Source organism: Maniola jurtina, chromosome 2, assembly GCF_905333055.1.
Source record: "Maniola jurtina chromosome 2, ilManJurt1.1, whole genome shotgun sequence".
Taxonomy (NCBI): Eukaryota; Metazoa; Arthropoda; class Insecta; order Lepidoptera; family Nymphalidae; genus Maniola; species Maniola jurtina.
Window position 1 is genome coordinate 11,697,087 of NC_060030.1, and position 21,487 is coordinate 11,718,573.

Here is a 21,487-nt window from a genome sequence, read left to right on the forward strand (position 1 = left end):
AACGACTTATGTCAATTCAGATAATATGTGCCTTGTAAATAAAGTGATTTAATGCAAATCCTTCAATGTGACGAGCATCAAGTTTGCCTCGGTGTGTTAACAGATAGATAAAACAAGTACTAATGGTATGGCTTTTAATCACGATTTTTAAAAATATTAAGGACTAAATAAAATGTAGTCACAAGTGTTGAAAATACATAGACATTGCAAAAAGTTCATGAAGTCAAAGGCGTTTTTTTCAAAACTGGGAATATAATAGGTTGTATAATATAGCTAGAGAAGTATGTAGTTATATACCTACTTAATATATAATCATAGCAAACAATAGGGATAAAGATAAACTAATTGTGATTTTTAGAGCTTTAACTGGGTATAATAATGACATTTTCATGACTTCCATCCATTTACGTAAGTGGGTAGGATCCCCAACAAAGCAATAAAATATTTAGTACGAACGTTATGTGCAAGTTTAACGAACTGTTAAATGATGGCAGTCAGAAAACCATTTATTATATAAGTAGTTTGTACTAAATACTAATACACAATATTCACAATCCAAGGTGCTGGTGGTCCGGCGTCATCGACTAAAATAATATAATTTATGGATGCCACACTGACTAGACTGCATTACGACGAAGCACCTATTACAATTACATAGTTCTATAATATGTACAGTCAAAGGCCGTAAGTCGTTTAGCACCTTAATGATTATATTCGCGTGGCACGTTTATGCACATTCGTTAGGTGTATGTGGCGTGTTTATTGTTTTTGATGCAATAGTTTCGCAAAATTGCCACTCGAATTCGGGGGGCGACCGTACCTTGAAGATAAGTGTCAGATACGACTGTTCTAAAGATCTAAGATCACTGTTTTTTGGTACTTGTGGTACCTCCACACAAATTCACAGGTTTACTGAAACTGACTGAAACTTTACTGAAACTCCAGTGATAAGTTTTTACTGAACAAACAGCCAATTTCTCTGCTCTGCATTTTGGTATCTGTTGCGTTGCTTGCATCTGGTACTTCGAAATATTACGCAAATTGGTCTTATAGAGTTAATAGTTATAATATATTTTAAGGCTCTTACCAGTAAAAAATTTCTTACTGCTTGATCATGATTTTATTTATAGACGTCAAACGTATGACTGAATAAGAAAATATATCAGGTACCTATGTTAAAGCCAGGGGTAAAGTACATATCTAGTGCGTAAATTTTTATACGGACGGTTAGTAGAACAGTACTACGAGTACATAAAAGCCTTATCTCCAAGCCAACCTTGAGGTTTACAAGAAGGAACGTTAATAGGCGTGCAAACAAAATAGCACATACCTACTTACAATACATAATTGTGTACATACACTTTTACATAAGAAGTGTTACTTAGATATGGACATATTAGGAGAAACATATTAAATTAAAATAAGTGACAATTATAAGTAATTGGGTAGAAAAAATAATACCTCAGACTAAGTAAATGATAATAATACAAATGAATGTTGATATGAATTTTAAATAATTAACAAACTAAGAGACAGATAATTTAAATAAATCAGGTAAACAACCGAATAATGAAAATAAAAAGGCTTAAGAGCACCTCAAATATTAAAGGGTTTAATCCAAATTAATTCATAATCCAAAAATAAGCGAGTTCAAAAATACTCTAAATAGCTCTACTTTATACTCCACCTATACCTGAACTTACTTGTAGGAAAACAGACAAAAATAAAGAAAAAAACAACCTGTCTGTGTGATCATACATTGCATCACGAACATTACAGACGCCAAGTTCACACCGAATGATAGATAGATAGATAGATAGAAACTCTTTATTGCACACAAAAACACATATAAGGATAACAACACAGTAAGAAGAAAACAGAAAAAAAAACAATTGTGTGCAAAGGCGGCCTTATTGCGAATGGTTTATTTTCGAAACGTATTAACAACTTAAATCGATAACCAAACAACATACAAAAGTACGTAGGGTATGCAACAAAATTATGTGTTTATCTTTAAAGTTTAAACGAGCTGGGGACGGGTGGGGTGTTGTGAAGTCAAGTCTACAATTGTACCGTTATTCTGAGCTTATCTGAAGAATTTCAGCTGAGAAGTTATCTACACGGACTATAGTTCGTTCATTATAAACAAATGTTGCTGCGAAAGCTGGCTTTGTTCGAGCTTCGACACGCGGCTTAGAGCATTGCCGATTTCTAAACGGTTTCTTGTTTTCAACATCTGTACATGTGTAATATGTAGGTGCCTACATTATCTTTAACTCGTATTGATAATTGCATAGCTTCTTCTCGTTACAATTACGAGGAATTTCGATAGATCCAAATGAACTGAATGGATAAAGTTACATAGGTACTTAATTATTACAATCGTCATAACGTTTGCCGAGTGTTTTTTCACTGCTAGATTATATTGAATGCCTTTTTTATCCATTCCCTAGTCCTCAATATCTTTTAAGTACTTACTTTGCCTACCATAGTTTCATATTTTAAAGTCATTCAGTAATTTATTTGTGGAAAAACTTGACTGATAGAACTGGTCGAACGGCCTCAATTAGATACTAAAATGTTTACCTTATTACTTATTGCCGCCGACGCTTATAGAAATAAAAACACACACATTAATATGATGTTGCCGTGGAATGGTACTAGGATCGTATTGGAAATGGTACTTCGAAGGGCCTTTTGAAATCGGACGGGTAATGGACTGCAATAGATGGTGAAACGAGTGCTGCGGTATACCAAACGTGGTGCATTCTGTGCGACTGTTCTCTGTCTGCATGAATGACCGATCTTTTACCCTACTCTAATTCATGAACTAGAGCGAGAGGCAGTTAAAATTTTCAACAGAACTCAACAAAACGATGACGTACAATCAGGCACATAATATCTGATCTATCAAATGAATTCGGAATATATAATAAACCTTAGTGAGGTGGGGTCAAATTAATCCGTCATCAGTGGTCATCAGCTATTTATAGCAAAAGAAATATTTATTTTATTCAAGGTTTGAGAATTTAAGAATCTACATGAGTATATCTATCATTTTTTACAGTCCCTCTTATTTATTTATAGATAGATACAATAGATAAGTAGATTCGGCAAAAAAATAAAGACATATAGATAGGTTTAAATGTTGAAATATTGATCGATGTGAATTATAGTATTCAAGCAATCAAGACATCATAAATTATGTAAGATCTTAGATCACTCAAAAGATAATATTATAAACCTATTAAAAATAACATAGTAACTATCTCTTACATAGAGAGATAATTAATATTTGACCTCAAAAGTTATGTGCGGTTTTATATTTGTTTGCATAAGGTAGGTATAATAACATAATATGTATATTCATTGACCGAATGCTTAGGTACTCGTAAGTAGGTATATTAAATGACTCAAGTACGCGATTAGCGGATAAAGTCACATGAGATGTTTAGATAAAGAGTCACCTTGTCAGATATCTCCTGCTGACTGTACTGGTACTACAAAATTTGGTTGGATATTGAAACTTTCTCTGAGCGATAAAAAGGAGCCGATGTTACAAACGGTTCTTTGTCCAAAGTTAAACGTGGGAAACACAAGGGCGTGCATACAATGGTAGACGAATCACCAAACTTTTAGAGCAGTACTTGAATGTGACAGATTTCTGTTTATTTATAAAAAATCTGACTATAGGTGACCACTGACCAGCGGGTGATTCGCTAACTCACGGGCGTATTCACAATCATTACTATGAGGTCTCACAGTGCGCTCGAAAGCATAGTGTAGGTTCCACCAATCAGATCATTGTAAATTGACGTGACACCATGTGACACAGTCATCTGATTGGTGGAACCGACACTGTGCGTACGAGCGCACTGTGAGACCTCTTAATACTGTTTGTGAATACTGCAGTGTCTAACACTGAATGATAGACAGAAAGAATGATAGACCAGAAATAAGAATTGGATGGATTGTGTTATGTGTATCAATCAATTGGTATTTAGAACAATATTAATATTGTAACTATTATTGGGTTATTTTTAGTGTAACAGCTGTTCTGATTGAGGCAGAGCAATCAAAATGCCTATTTCCATTATAACTAAGTGGTTATCGTAGCTTATACCTGGCTATAGATAGTTTTTCTTTATTATGAAATAGTTGCAAGCATTCAACAAATTAGTTTAAAATAAATTCTTGGGTTTAATAAAATAATCAAACCCATCATCATTTCGTCCGTCTGTAAGTACCTAATTACCTATAGGTAAGTTCGTTTGTCATTCCCGTGATTGCCATATATTTCGATAAAGGATAGGAATAGGTATATTTAGTTTATAGTTTGAATTAATAGTCCTTTTTTGAAGTGAAACTTTAAATGCGTGGTGATTTTGGGATGGGTAACAATTTTACCGACATGCAAAAGCTTTTAAATTTCGTCGCAATTTTAATATAAATGTCAAGCAGGTATGTTTTTGGTAGGCCGAGTAAGTTTAGAGCTCTTAATTTTCTTATAGTAATTGTAAGTTGTGGCCTTTAGAATAAGGATTTGTCTCCTTCCTTTATCTACGTTGTGGCCCTTGGACGTCCCCGCTGCCAGATTTTTATTTCTAAAACTAATGTTACGCAGTAAGAGTATTTCCGCTCTTCGTAAGCATTGGACTAACTGAACTCATTTTAAGTAGCCAGGTTGAAATGAAACGCAATGTTTTCAACGAATCGATCGACAGGTTTTATGATTGTCAGGTTCCTTGAAGCGTTCAACCGCGGCTCAGTGAGGCAGACATCGCCTTTGATGAAAAAGGCTTCGCGTGACTTGGTACTGGGTATCAACAATTAAGTTTCCATATTGAACAAACACTTATGTTGAGATCTATAGAGCGCACTTTGGCTTTGCTCAGACTTAAGACACTGTAAACACAGCTGTATATCGCTGGCAAATCTGAACTTAAGTCTGAGCAAAGTCGAAGTGTACTAGGTAGGTATATAGATCTCAGCCCTATAGCAGTGATAGGCTAGTGGTAGAGTTCAGCCTATTGGGCGACCCAGGGTTCAATATCGGACACCTTTTTTTTTTTGAAAGAAAAAGAATGTTTAACTATTCGAGGCATAGACTTAACACAGTTTACACATTACATAGGGCAATATTATCACACTAATATTATAAAGTCGAAAGTTTGTTTGTTCGTTGGTGTGTATGTTTTTTACTCCTTCACGCTACTAACTACTAATAACTACTAGACGGATTTGGGTGAAATCTGGAATGGAGATAGATAATATCCTGGATTAGCACATAGGCGGAAAATCAAAGAGTTCCCACGGAATTTCGAAAAACCTAAATTCACGCCAACATCGTCAAGTCGCGGGCATGGCCTATCCTTATCATTCTGAGAGGTTACACGTGTTCAGTAGTGGGCCGGCGATGAGCTGTTGAGATAACGATGGTTGAAAATTTTGTAATTTTTTACATCAGAACAATCGTGAGAGAACTATTTATTTGTCCATAAGAGAATTCAAGGAAAGGCTTTCAACTTTTCCATGTTGCAATATTTAAGCCGATGACTAAGATCTATTGCGTATCAGCTCTCAATTCAAATCAGCCAGATGCATTCGTTCCGCGGCGAAACACACACTTCTCATACTAATGAACCAAACTTGGTATAAGCTAAGCTAAGACTGTTGTAGGTGTAATTCTCTAAAGGCACAACCTCGCTTTGGATGCTAACGACCGAGCGAAATAGGGTGTTTAAATGTATTCGACATTTTGGTTGAGATCTATAGCGTACACTTTGACTATGCTCAGACTTAAGACACTGTTAAAACTAGACAGCGTTATATTGCTGACACAACCGTCTCGTTTTAACAGAAGCTTAAGACTAATCAAAGTCAAAGTAAACTCAAGTCAATGAAGGTAACTGTAGGATGATATGCAAGATAATGAACCTAACTCAACCAAAACTTATTCTCTAAATGCACAGCATCACTTTTAAGGCTGTCACAGTGAATAAATGAAATAAGTATTAGACTATAAAGGGATTAGCCCTTTATAGTCGACCACACATTACAGTAAAAGTTGCAGAATTCATCGCTGACACAGCGACGACGACCAATGAGAAACTCAGCGATTTAGAGAATAAGACAGTTGTATGCAAATCTTAAAACGTCTATGGGCATAATGCCGGTTATTTCAAAGAATTGTAAGGAAAATTCTAACAACAAAACAGGATATTTATTCACAGAGACTTGACAGTTATTAAGTGCATGTATTGTCAAGTAAGTAGGTAATATTTTTTATTTGCTCTACGTAGGTTATTGCGTCAGTGTTAAGTAGGTCTGATTTTATATTATGAACGGGGAAAACCTTTACGGGACCTTATGGTTTAATGGTTGTTTTCAGTATTTGTTAAAATTTAAGTATTCATTAATAAGCATATAGAATCAAACACCTCGTCTGCATTATAATTATGGAAATCTACCTAACAAGAAAAAGAAAATTTTCATTGAAAACAAATTAAAATTTTATACATGTAAGGCGTTTTATGGCGTTTTAATACGGTACGGTTAGTACGCAGCCCTTCCGTATATTATTATAATTTACATAAATATTGATAGAACCCCCATAAACAAGATCACAACACGATTATAGTAATTAGTAGGCCTCGTTGAAAACTTTATCATGAGTGGAAACTATATTGTTGTAATAAAATATACATGAATGCACTTGCCGATTTTGCCTACCATTTGATACTAACATTAGATAGTAGGTGTCGAAGAGTGTACTGTGTAACCTTCATCGCTATCACATCTGTTTATCTACATACATATATTATAAGAGAAAAAGGTGACTGACTGACTGATCTATAAACGCACAGCTCAAACTAGTGGACGGATCGGGTTATTTGGCATGCAGATAACTATTCCGACGTAGACAACCCCTAAGAAAAGATTTTTGAAAATTCAACCCCTAAAGGTGTAGAATAGGGATTGTGTAGTCTACGGGGAGGAAGTCATAAAAGTGTTTGTTCATTGGTTTGTCTTTCAATCACGTCGCAATTGATTTACGTATCGAAGTGATTTTTTGTATGGATTTAAGACTTGGAGAGTGACGTAGATTTTTATCTCAGAAAATCGAAGAGTTCCCACGGGATTTGTAAAAACCTAAATCCACGCGGACGAAGTCGTGGCCATCAGGTAGTATGCTAATGATTACACTTGCTGACTTTGAAAACGTCTACCACTCGATACTACTAACTACCATTAGGAAGTAGATGTCGAAGAGTGTAACCTTCACTGCTATCGCAGCTGTTATAAATAACTAGTAGGTATAAGTAATAACATTCTGACTGTTTATATATGCGCGCTAATGCAAAAAATCACGTGGCGGATGGAGGAAACTTTAGTAGTTTTGACTATGTAATTTCTTAAACTGGACACTTTCAAGTAAATTTTTTTATATAAACCTGTAAGGATGATACTGCTATTTGGCGCAATTAAAAGCCTTACAAATTGCGAAAAACTAAATTAAATTTGAATTTCGCGGGCAGACCCGTGTCATGCACCTCCAACATTTACTTTTGCTGGGAGCTGATTTATTCACCTGGAGCATCAAGACTGCGAAATCTTTCTTTTCGATAAGCTGTAGCCAGTGATATTGGCACAGGGCTCTTTCCTATATGTACAGTTTTAATAAAATAATCAAAAAATTCAGATATTATGCTAAAAATACATTTATTTGATCACAAGTTTTTGGTACTAGGCGGCAGTTATACATATATGTATATCTAAATAGTTAAATGAGACGATTATTTTGCTTTGCTCTAGTAACAAAATACCTACTATAATTTTACAAGGATGTAAGTAATATTTGTAGGTAGTTGACCTCTGTCACATTTTAGTGTTTGTGTAAGGCATTCACAAGGGTTGATGCTTTGATACAGTTTACATTAGTCTGAATCTTATCTCTGACTTCACAGACTAAGGATGGAAATATCTTGTTTTTCACTTCATGTTTGCGGTTAGCATTCCTTTGTGATAAGCCGTGTGGAACTAACACGGCTGCTTTAAATTGGTTTTTAAATACGAGCATATTGCATAACCATACAGAAAAAAAAAATTTAGTTATCCCCGTTGTTTTTTGAGATAAAAGAGCGAATTTGATTCGTCACGTATTATTTGAGATAATATAAAATTTTAAGTCACTGATTTCTTTAGGTGATTTTTATATACTCAAACAACAAGTTAAAAACTCACCAAGGTATCAAGTAATGATATGAGTATTATGCCAGAAGACCTAAAAATGGAATTTAATTATTATTTATAACAATTTTAGGTGCAAGGAATTTTTATAGTTTGTTTTATTCCCACAACTATGAATTTTAAAAATGCAAGAACAAAGATGCAAGTGCCAAGTATCACAATCAACGCGAGATGTTTATTGATAAACAAGAGTACAGAATGGTTCTATCTGGTAGAGATGATTTTGGACACAGAAGAAAAGAAAAAACGAAAGGTCAACAGTTTTCAAGAATCAGATAACACAGACGTAGATTAATCATCCAATCGATACAAAGAAAAGATGCTAAACAAAAAAAGGTTGCAATAGAAAGTAGCAAAGATATCGTGCGTGTTCATATACCGAATTATTAGAATTAGTAAGAATTGTACTACCTCGATGCCATTTTTCGGGTTTTCTGAGTTATATTATAGCCACAATCAGAATCTATTTATAAAAAACACGTCTATATTGAACATGAGCTAGGTATTTGTGGTTTTGCCGTCCGTGTACGACGTCATGCTAGTTGGAGGTAAATGTGTTTTGTACCATGTTGTGTGTTTCAATATTTACATGAAATCTGTTTTGACGATAAATATTAATGTATCAGCACTGACGATACTATTTCAAACGGCAGTGATACATTGGCTGATAGTAAAAAGGTCTGTCTAGACTCTAGACTCTAGTTAATCTGTAGGTACCAATAAAGCAGTTATTTATACGACTAGATCAGTATGGCTGCTACACAAAAATCCTAATAACAAGGCATTATATTATTACCAATACTGTAGGCTGCTAAATTGAAGAATCTTGTCTTGTTTTGAAGGTGTAACCAATGTGGTTTCAGCTAGAAATAGTATTCAATACAGGTACATGTTAATGGTTTTTATACGTTTGGGTAAATATTTAGAAATCCTTGAGCATTATTTTTCAATTTTAGCACATTTTCGTGTAATGCTGACTTCATAAGAGTTTGTTAGCTTTCATAGTAACATTAATATCATTGTAAGTTGTTCCTTGATAAGTGTGGCGATTGAGGTTATCGGAGAAAGGGATCGATAACGTATGCGGATGCGAACTGGGTTCAGCTAAAACGCGATTATCCAAAATACTTATACAAAAGTTTTGAAATGAAATGAAATAAAATAGTTTATTTGTTTACCCAAACATGCTTTTTCATTTTCTATAACTAGGTTTATAAACAACTAGAGGATGCCTGCGACTTCGTCCGCGTGGATTTAGGTTTAGATCCCGTGGGAACTCTTTGATTTTCCGGGATAAAAAGTAGCCTATGTCCGTCCTCGGGATATAAGCTAACCCTGTACCCGTCAGAATCGGTTAAACTGTTGGGCCATGAAAAGCTAGCAGACAGACAGACAGACACACTTTCGCATTTATAATATTAGTATGGAGTATGGATTTATTTTCCCCTTCTGTTATGCTAACTACTATGTACCTACGCATTGTAATCTTCGTGAAAATATTCACGAGGTAGTCATAGCAGAACCAAAATCAAAAACTCTTCCTTGCCTATTTAAATCCTTACTAATCCTAGTAATCTAAGCTTCTTTTGGTTTCATCTAAGCTTGTTAACTATAAAGGAGATACTACTCGTAAGCTCGCAGTATGGTCAGACGGAAACTTTAAGCCATCAGATATCATCAGATCACTTCCTTAAAATGCAAACAAAGCTATTTCGAGCGGCAAGTACAATAAGGTTTGCCGGCTTGCAAGCAGCGCGTGTTATGTCTGGAATGTTCCTTGGTTTCTAAGAAAACTGTTCTCTGATTCTTGCCTTCAGTAAGTATTATTGCTATGTTTTTTTATTTCGCAGTTTTAAATGACGTGTTTTTTTTCTTGTTATTTTACGGGATTGTTATAGGTGCTTACTATTTTAGTTCATTTATTTTTCTATGGATCTTCTAATTTATCGTATTGGGTGACACAAGAAACTGAATATTTTTGTTGGTCACTATAATTTGCTGTAATTATAGTGCAATACCTACTATTTTTTTTTTTCATAGAAAATGCCCGATATTTCGGGCGCATGGATTTAGGTTTTTGTATTTCCATGATTATGTCTTTGATTTTGAATGTCCTATGTCCTCCGGGATGCAAGCTATCTCTGTGTCAAATTCTTCAGAATCGGCTATGGATGGGTCGTTAACAGATAGGAAGTCAGACAAAGGGCATCATATCGGATTGTTTTATTTCTCTCATAAAAACCTATTTGAACAAGCACTATGTATATAGGCACTTACACATTAGGTATAAGTTTTAAGAGACCCTTTTTTTTTGTAACAATCAAGATCTTTATAAGGAAACATAAAATGCCTACATTTTGTAGTACCTACATGATCTGTGTCTGTTAGTAAAGGCACGCCGACTTCCTTTGTATCAAGCTTTGTATTATCGACGCCTGCCATTTACGTACAAGGTTATGGATGTTTCAATGGATCAACGATTCGCAATGATGAGCCCGATTCTTTTAATGAAAATATTCTATGATTTATTGGACGTATACACTATACAATACCTAAATAGAATGACTAGGTAAATTATACTCGGTTTTTGATAATGGATTTTAATATTAAAATACTCTACCCGCTACGGCCATCATAACGGCTAAAGGTACGTTTGAAAATTTCATTGCTATAAAAACTAAACATTTGAAAAAATTATATTAGGTATGACAAAAATAATATATCTATTTGCAAAATGGTCTAAGTACATATTACATCTACCATTCACCTTACTCGATAAGTTCATGATAATATTATGTAATGATATCGGTTTGGTAAGTCTACCTAAGTAGAAGTTAGAAAAATAGTAGAGAAGAGAAATTAGAGAAGTAGAGTTTGAGAAAACCACATACCTACCTAAATAAAGAAACTGAATAAATTGAAATATTATAAATGTAAACAAGTTTATATGTCTATGTTTATGAAAGTGGGGGTTTTCAAAAAAAAAACTTTATCTACGCGGGCATCTTAAATTGATTAAGATATTATATTGTTCAAGAGTTTGAATGGACACCAAATCTAAATTAAAAGTATCAATTAAGTAAGCAAGTCTCTTAACCTTCAAGTTCAACAAGCGGTCATAGCAATGGTAGATGACTCAAAGACCTCGTGATTAATTAGGACTTTAGCACATGGGCATTTAGATCAACTGAATTGTGTCGATTGATTGCTCCCGGCTCATCTGAAGTCACCTTCATTTTGCTCTTTGCTCCGTACAAATTTCACGGGATCAATTATATCAATTGTAACCTATTTGTCTTAATAATCATGCTCGTATCAATTATTCAATCAGAAAAGTTTATATCTAATATAAATAACAGTTTTTTAAAATTGTATGGCACTTTGAATATTTACAAGTGGCTTTCTAATCGCTCTTATTCAAAATATGCAATTTCTTCTAATGTAAATTTCAGATCATGTCATAATTCAATTTCTTTATTTAATAATCTTGAGGCTCTTTAGTATAAATTACGTACCTACTGCATCCTATCTGAATCCAAAACGTTCGATTCAGCTAGATACTTTGGATCAAGAATTTTCGGTTTCGGATCGGATGCAGTGCGTAAAGAGCTTGATAAACTATAACGGTACCTACCTACCTATCGTATATCTTCATCATTCAGTATCTTTAGTATAAGCACAGTAGGTGCTTACCTACTGTACTTATTCTTGCTTGTTTGGATTATGACGGTACTGATCTACTCATGTGATACTGGTACTGTCCAAAGCATTTAAAAACTTTCCCAAATCCCAATGTTAAGTAGGTAGGTACTTATACAGACCTACATAATAGCAAAAATTGTGTTGATATCTCTCTGTGAACGTGTAGTATAAAAAATACAAGGGTTGCCTCCGGTGCCGGAAGTATTAAGACAATAAGCATTTATGTGGGACCGAAATGAATACCATTCAACCGAATTCAACACATGAATAGGATTAATTCGAAGTAGAAACGTCCATCGAGACTCGATATGAAGGTCAGGGTGGAAATAAATCAATAGATCAATAAATAAAATCAGATTTACTGATTGCATTGAATTAGTAGTAGGTATAGGTATTTAGAATCAATCAGTGTAGTAGCGGCACGATTTTAAAATTCCAAACAAGATGACATTGATAATATCAGAACTTCAGAACTACTATATAAACGTGATCGCACACAAACACCACAGCAAAATCGGCAAGACCCGAAAAAGACGCAAGAGCCGCAAATGCCACTTTAATTGAAAAATATTAGTAAAGTGAACACCATTGAGCGCACTTTAAATGCATGAACTAAGGTTACGTGTTCAGATGACCTCTCCTGACGTCACATGAATTTCAGCATTAAACTTTGGTGAGCGATGCATTAGATACACGTATCTCTAACGGTTCTTAGTATGCGTTCACCCTCAGAATAGAATAAAATGGAATAAAAAATTAAAAACTAATACATAATTATAATTTCTAAGAACAATAATTTAATATTAATAAATCATTGCGACATCTTAGAAGGTATGAATCAATTAAGCACAGTTACGAGAGCGTAGGAATCCCTACTTATCCACGCTAGGTATTATTGATATAAACATTGAATTATTATGTACAAATTTTTGTATTATGTATAATTAATTAATAATTTAATATTAATATTATTATTATGTACAATTAATTATATGAATGCAAAAGTGTTTCTGCCTGTCCGTTAGATATCTACATTTTGACGGCACAATGATGTTGAGGGCACAACAGACAGCTTGCATTCACAGAGGCGTAAAATCTCATGAATTGATATTGTAAGAGCCAAGATCTTAAAAAATGCAGACGTACATATTCTTAGAACGTACATAATATTCCGAGTAAACTAAGGATTCGAGCAGGACTTTCCAATTGTGCAATATAAGGATAGAATAAGTTTTATTCATCACTCAAGGTCTTGATAATGAGCAGCGAAGTGTTAAAATACATTGAGTTCATTCTACCGACGTGACTCTAACGAAGGTCGCCAATTTTTGCACTAACTAAAACGTAACATTGTAATTTCTGACATCAGAGATTTAAAGTGATCGCATACCGCAAAGCGCAAATGGTCTAAAAGGCGGAAGCGAGACATTATATATATTGTTTATAGTCAGAATAAGTACATGTGAATCAACACCAAGATGTTTATAGTCAGAATAGGTAAATGTGAATCATGAAGATGAAACATCAGTCAAACCTAAAGACAGAGCCTATGATGATGACAGAGGTTATTGGCGCTGATGGTTACCCGTTATATCAGCAGGGATCAGCAATCAGCACCGTGAAATGGGTGAGAAGAGGTTACTCTACTCATCCAATTTTACTTGGTTATGGGTTTTATGATGCCACTCGCTTTTTCAGTACTGAAACATGCGCCTCCTGGAGTCACAGATGCGGGCGTTGCGATCATGTGCGATCTCTTTAAAAATCGTAATAATCATAGAACTTCTGATATCAGACACTTACGAGAAAGGTATAGCGGTATCACATGCATGATGCATTACACAATAATTCCAAGAAATATTTCAATTGGTGGAATTCAAAATGTAATCGATATAAGTAGAGTTTTTATAAAAGTGTATAACGTCTCAAGTTTGGTACCTACCTACCTAGAGGTAGTTAGGTACCTACCCATTATACTAAAACTAAGTTATTAGGACCCCGTTAGGGGTTAATTTTTCAAAACCTTTCTTAACGGATGTCTAGAGTCTAGACGATAATATTATAGCTATCTGCATACCTTTCAGCCCGATCCGTCCAATAGTTTGAGCTGTAGGGTTGATAGAGCAGTCATTCAGTCAGGTTTTCCTTTTACATAAGTACTTAGGTACCTATATAGATTTTGGATTGTTTACAAAAAAAGTAGATTAATGTTCTTTACAAAATGAAAAAAAAAGATAGCACGTTGTTCAAGTGAATGACAACGATTAGATAAATTTGAAAACGTCGATAGGTAGGTAGATAAAAGTCTCGAAGGTGTGAATACTTTGTTTATACTGTGATTAAAATGAACTCAATAGATGTTTTTAGGTTTTGTGTAACAAATTTTATTTTGAACTATGTTTAGTCAATAGCCATGAAGAGCAATAATAATTAGGTAATGTTATACATTTGAACGAGATAATAATAAATGAAAAATAAACTGTTGCTACGATTTACTAACCTAATGGGGACATAATAGGTAGGTAGGTTTATTATCACGTGAGGAAAATACAATAGGTAAGTAGTGAGTCACAGTATTAAAAAGTTTGGTCATAGTGCGCGGTTTACAATAGGCAAGTTCGTTTTAAATTCAGAGATCTAAATTCCTAATACATACCTACATATTATAATAGTATCTAGTTGATAAAAATATGAAATGAAAAGTAAAAAGTATTACAATATTTGGTAGGTATGTACATACTCGTAATACTAATGTCGCCCGCTGCTCATCAATTGATGACAATTAAGGTTAATGGATATAGATATAGTGTATCTGATGTTTGGTTTAAAAGTAATATTTTCGTGTTATACCTAAATAGGTTCGATAAAATTTCCCAAAAGGGAAATTTCACAATTATTATTTTAAAATAAGACGTCTATAACAATAATTGCTTTAATGATTTTAATAATTGATTTGTAGTACTGAAATAAACGTGACTTTATACGATGACTATGTGCAATAGCATTAGTTTACATTTACAATAAACTCACAGAACAAGATAAGGCACTCAACCTCGACGAGGATTACCTAAGTCGACAATACCGTGCGCAGGCGCAAGGAGTTTTAAAGGCAAAACGGGCAAAATGCACACAAAGGACCAACGACACTAATGTACCGTATCGCGTCGTCCATTGTTGTTGCCAGAAACAAAACACCACGTGACACAAAAAAGGCACAATGCCGCGGATACATTAAAAATAACAAAATGGACACGTAAATTACCAAATTTGTCACTTTTATGGATGCCTACAAGCTGCGCAGGCGACGAAGGCAGCGCCGCTCGCCGCGCCTCGCCTCTGAGCCTCCGATTATATGCACACCCGCCTTCGGTAAAATTCTTTGCATAAATAAATGAGAAAGCTCTTCTGGCCCACAAATAAAAACTTTTTTGCACTCACTCCGCGAAAACTGATGCACTGCATCCGATACAATGTATAAATCAAACTTCCTTACCTTACACTGCGCAGTAATGATGTTCTAACACGATCGATGGAGAAAAACAAGCGAAAAGTAGACACAGTCACGTTCGTACGGATACGTCGAGGGTAATGGCGCCGGTCGTTCCAACTTCAAACCCGTCGAGTGTTACTCACAGACTCGGAAGGCTTTAGCCTTGTTTGCTCAGTGACGCGGTGCCTCAATTCGTTGTCCCTTTCGCCTCAACGTCTTTTGGTAATACGATGGAATGAGAAAGGTATAATTTATCAACACTGTATCACATACCTGTGGTGCAGCAACCTACATCACCGGTGCGCTCAACAATGTCATGTCTGCTGTTAGTTCGTCTTAAAAATTATGCAAAAGATTTACTCTGGTAACGACCTCACCAATAATAACTAACTCAATAGTCACATGTCGTTCATAAGTAGTTTACCAAACATACTGAAAGTTGTAAATTCAAATAGCAATAATCAGACGACTAATAACAACTTTAATTTAAAGTAGTCTTATAAAAGTAACCAATGCAAATAAGTTTGAAAAGTTTTGAGCTAATTTTGCAGTCTATTAAGCCGATACTTTCGAAAAGTTGACCTCCATTTTAATCGTGAAACCTTTATAAAAGTAAAATTTACCGATTTCCTTTACCTTTTTGAATATAAAATGCTACGTAGCGTTCAAGTGGCGGCATCTTGTGGCATTTTCATGAACGATCTGTTAAAAATGGCGGCTTGTGTTCAGCTATGCTACGTTTGTATCACGTGAACGACTTGCCAACTCTGCGAGGAAAGTATTCAGTAGACGTTTCACTGGAACGTGTAAAGGTGGCGCTGTAGTAATCTTACAACACAAACAATGAAAATGTGTAATATAGTCTGAACACGAACACAATATATTAATATGTATGTATTATGTACTAACACAGTTTTACGATGGTACTACTATTGTGGAAATCATATGTATGACTTTCTACAACAAGTTAGATCATCCAAGATAAGGTCCAAGGCAGAAGGGATGTATAAGACGGGGAAGGTCATTCTGGGTTCAAGGGCGGGCGTATCCTCACGTCCTATCAAGTCCAGGTTGATGTAATGAACGCCAATCTTAGAAGAAGCACTAAAAGAAGAAGAAGATGGATATCTCATTGAATGAACTTAAGTATGAAAAGTATGAACTATAATGGATAGGGGCAGGCAGTATCAGTTTGGTTTCTGGGCGTTGAGCGTTTGAAATAAAAAGAAACTCAGAAAAGAAGTAAAAACTGAACAGAAGCTGAATGTAATGCCTAGAGAAAATTGCAAAATTGAATTTAAGTAATGTGATCATAGTAGGTATCTCTTTAACTTGCCGACACTGAATCCATAAAAGCTATGTCAATAATTATTCTCTATAAATCATCTGTATAATATGACTGATGATTATCTAGTGCTCGTGAAAGTCAAAATCGATTAGAGTTTTGATGAAAACGGTCGTAAAAAAAATTGCATGTGGGATTTATTTCGCACAGACTAACGAATATTCATAATCGTAACTTTGTAATAGTTGGCAATTACTTTTTATTACGGACATAATATTAGTAATTAGAGTCAGTTTATTTCACTCGCTCATTTGAAGAGTTCAATTTTTAAACGGGGCATAAGAAAATGTAGTTTGACATAAGCATAAAAATATAACCTAGAAGTTTTTGTGGGCTATGTGGACCACCGGGTCTCGATTCTAGAGATTTTGCATGTAGGTAAGTTCTCTTTGTAACGTATAGACTTAGCTTACAAGTGAAGTTACGGGTCAGACAGATATTAGGTACCTACTTACTTACCTACTTAATTAAAAGTCGAATCGTCGAGTCAAAAAGTCCAGCCTTCAAATGTATGTGAACTTTGGAGGTATCTGAATAACCCTTGATTCCTTGATTGCTTAGGGGTTAACCTGAGGTAAATATACCTATTAGGAAAAGTAAACCTATTCAAACGGGCGGTGATCAGATGATGTTTTTTAATAGATGCACAACTTTTCGTTAAATTCGTATCTTTATATTTTATTTTTATCAGTTTCCTTTCTTTAATAAACTTATTAGGCAGGTATCTACTGTTAATAAAGATCGTTAGGTATTACTAGAAATGGCACATGGATAAATACAAATAAAGATTAATTAGGTAGCTGCTTGAATGGTTGCCTACTTTCAAATGCCCAGTGGTTTATCCATTTACTGCCAATAAATCGATATGAAACCCGCGCTTCCATATATCTCGGTAGTGAAATACTAACTTAGGATTAGCAATACATTACGACTATGAGACACCTTTGCGTAGAGGCGGTATATTAGATTTGCTTCCGGGTTTTGTGAAATCAGGCAAAACCTGGAAGGTAAGGAAGACAAAGGAAAGATCCTGTGACGTATAGAAAGGCCTATAAGAGGTCGTTGTCATTTTGTTGGGCAAGCAAACTTCTATCGCATAAAATAATTCGAATAGATACATCATATTGCTATCAATAAGCAGGAGTTTTTATTGATCTATCCAATTAATCGATGGTATAGAAACTGGCATAAAATCGATCGATGGACGTAGATTTTTCAGGCACCATAATTTTGGTAGGTATATTAGGTATCTATTAATAGAGATATGTAATAATAGAGCTTCGATAGGTCAACGGTTGAGGAGCGGACTATTGCACTTTTCTCGTATCCACTTCTGGCACAAGCTTTACGCTTAATTGGAGGGGAAAGGGAGCATTAGTCATGATTAGCGTGGCTAATTTTCTTGTTAGAAAAAAATTCTTTGTTTTCCGGAAAAAAAAAATATTAATTCATAGTTCTATGAACTACGAGTAGGTACTTATATACTTACTTGCAAAAATCACGTCAAAAAGCGTGAAATTCGCATGAATGGATAAAAAGTAGCCTGTCACTCTCCAGGTGATCATAACCAAGTAAAAATCACGTTGACCCGTTGCTCAGTCGCAACGTGATTGAAGAACAAACCAACAGACACACTCGCATTTAAAATCTGGTTAGTGGTAAGGAAATGTCAATATTAGGTAGGTATTAGGCAGCGTGTAAAAAAATCACAATTCTCGTTACAGGCGTGCATTGTAAATTATACTATGGTAAACCGCAATAACAAACAAATATTGTTTCGTGGGAAACTTAGAATGCGGTGCTGGTCCAGTTTCGAGTTGCAATTGAGCAAATGTACTAATTATAGGGGTTAATAACCGCGAGAATGCCGGTCTTTGGTCAGGAACTGAGCACATTATGATATATTGGCATGTCATTAGATCCTGCCGCGTATCTAGTAACTATGTTATTAAGAGGAAAACCATCTCGAATGACTTAGACGATTTCACCTTCAAACTAGCAATTTTGACATGTCATGACCCTCTATTGACAATTAATCAAGCAGACATTTCAATCTGCGAAATTTACGCGGACTTTTAGTATTTTGACGTAGGAGGGTAAAAGATCCAGTACATGAACGAATAAGGATTACCCTGACTTTCACCTAAAATTAAGATATATGAGAATTGTTCTATATATAATTTTTATTTTTTGTGTATCTGTACACAGTATATCAAAAAATCAAATAAAATGCGTGGTATTAATTATTATAAATTATTTTATTTAACAAAAGGATAAATTGCCAGTAAATGAACTGGAAATTTCAGTGAATGAACGAACTCTATCTAGTGCATAAACTCTCGATTCCTATTAATAAATTCTTAAGTATATTTTCGGCTTGGAATTTTAAAAAAAATGTCAGATTTTCAGTTTTTGACTTATTGTATATTTTTTTCTACATTTTGCGCGATAAATCAAAAACTCTTTTACATAATAATAATAAATAAAACCTGTTTTAGAATGTATAATAGAGCCCTTTCATATGATATTATCCCCTTTGGTATAGTTATCTTAGTTTGAAAGTCACCTAAATTTTCTGGAAAACAGTCCAAATGACTACAGAGAAAATGAAACTTAACGCCCTTGTTGCATCCAAGTCGCTGGAAGTGCAACATCAGCTACTGAATGTGTTAAGAGTAGTGAGAATAATATACCGTAACACAAGTGTCTGATGTTATCAGATTTGTTCCTTTGAGCCGAGAAGCCACATGTTCTGATGCTTTTTAGACAATCTAAGATCTCTCATTAAGTGATCCAAATAATTTTGATTGAATGGTCTAAGTTGAGATGTAAAAAAGTCACTACATCGTCACTACCTTCTGAAAGTTCTTGAAATGGTAGATTAGAGGTACTGGGTTGGGGCTGAGGTACAGATTTATCACCAGAAGTCAGAATCGTTCAAATTGCAGACTGCAAGTTACAATAGAGCCGCTTGGAACAATTTTTTTGCTGTTTCTTCTGGTAATATTCACAACGCAGAAATAATAATCATCATGGTGTTTAGATGGTTCGCGCCAAATAATAAAATTTTTTTTTAGTAAAAGTAGTTAACTATTCTTATTTGCTCATAAACGCAACGAGGAAATACAGCTTCCACATATAAAAATTGGAGTCCAGGCCTTGCTGTTAGCTGCTAATGGGTTCTCAAAGTAGCCCGAGTATGCTTGTTTTACTGGGCACAAAAGGAAAGAATGAAAGGAGCTTACCCAGTACATCTTAAAAGATCCGTTATAGATACATGCATCCTGCCATGCCTTACCTATGCCAGCCAAACATGGGTCCAGACAAAGAATATAAAAAGAAATAGTAACTTGCTAAAGGGCGATGGCAAGTTGCATAAATTAAGCAAAAAATATTCAAAGTGAGAATTGAAGACATAAGAAAAAAGACAAAGCCTACAGACACCTTGAGACATGCCCTAAAACTGCAATGCAAATGGTCATATTGTATCGATTTTTACAGATGAAAGAAGGACAGGTAGGTAGACCGAAGACGCGTTGGTCTAATACTATTGTGCAAATCGCGAGAGAAAATTAGCTTAATAGTACCAAAGACAGAGAGAAATGGGGATACCCAAGAGGGATCCATATCCAAGAAAGAAGAATACCAGAATAAATATAAAAAAAATTCAAAAGAAAAATAAAACCGATTTCAAAATCACAAACACTAAAAAGTAAAAAATAATTTAAGTTATTGTGGTTTTTGAAGTCGGTTTTATTTTTCTTTTGAAAATTTTTTATTTCAAAATTTTTAGTGGCCCCACTGTACTATAATAATATGCCATGCCCAGCTAAAACCCTACTGTTTACTAAGCAATTACACTGATCGCGAGCAATTTGCTCTTATCCATTGAGGAGTTCTGTTCTCCATCTCAGAAGATATTCATCAGAACTTCATCAAATTTATATGGGACCACCTGCAAAGTATACCTAGCTTTTCAAAAAAAAATAATTTCCAAATCGGTCCAGGCGTCTTTGAGCAATCGGTGAACATACCTACATTAAAAAAAAATTGAATTTGCTCTTATCCATTGAGGAGTTCTGTTCTCCATCTTCAAAGATATTCATCAGATCTTTACCAAATTTATATGGGACCACTTGCAAAGTATACCCTATCAAACAAAAAAAAAATCCAAATCAGTCCAGGCGTCTTTGAGTAATCGGGGAACATACATAAAAAAAAAGATACCGACGAATTCAGAACCTCTTCCTTTTTTTAAAGTCGGTTAAAAATATACTAAGATTTACTAACATGGTGTTATACCACAGAGTAGCAAACAGAGGCAAAGCTTCTAAGAAGCGAGCAAATTTTATAACTATTTTTGTAGGGTTGGCACTGGAGGATACAATTTAATTAACAATAGTTATTTGTTCAACAAGATGGTAAAGTTTGTTTTTGTTGTGATTGCCTAGTTTAAATATCGATCAATAGATCTAAATATCGATTTTGAACGAAATCAGTCAATTTAGATAGAATTATAAATGGTGCCAACTTTTTTAAATTTTGGTTACAGTTTCCTATTTTGTGATCCCAGGGAGCTCTAAATATCGATTTTGAACGAAATCGGTCAATTAACAAAGAATTTCAAAATGGCGTCGACTTTTTTAAATTTTGGTAACAGTTTCTTATTTTGTGATCCCAGGGAGCTCTAAATATCGATT

At 34.7% G+C, this 21,487-nt stretch overlaps 1 protein-coding gene across 2 annotated transcripts in view; it reads right to left on the reverse strand.

Annotated features, from left to right (window-relative positions):
* Nucleotides 1–15,596, reverse strand: part of LOC123877068 (toll-like receptor Tollo) — a 51,320-nt gene extending 35,724 nt beyond the window's left edge. The window contains exon 1 of one of the 2 annotated variants that reach the window (XM_045923580.1): nucleotides 15,446–15,596. The gene's annotated coding sequence lies outside the window, so the exon portion shown is untranslated. Of the gene's footprint in view, nucleotides 1–15,214; nucleotides 15,358–15,445 lie in introns of those variants that run through there. The other variant, XM_045923592.1, reaches the window with a different exon arrangement.
* Nucleotides 15,597–21,487: the final 5,891 nt, after the last annotated feature.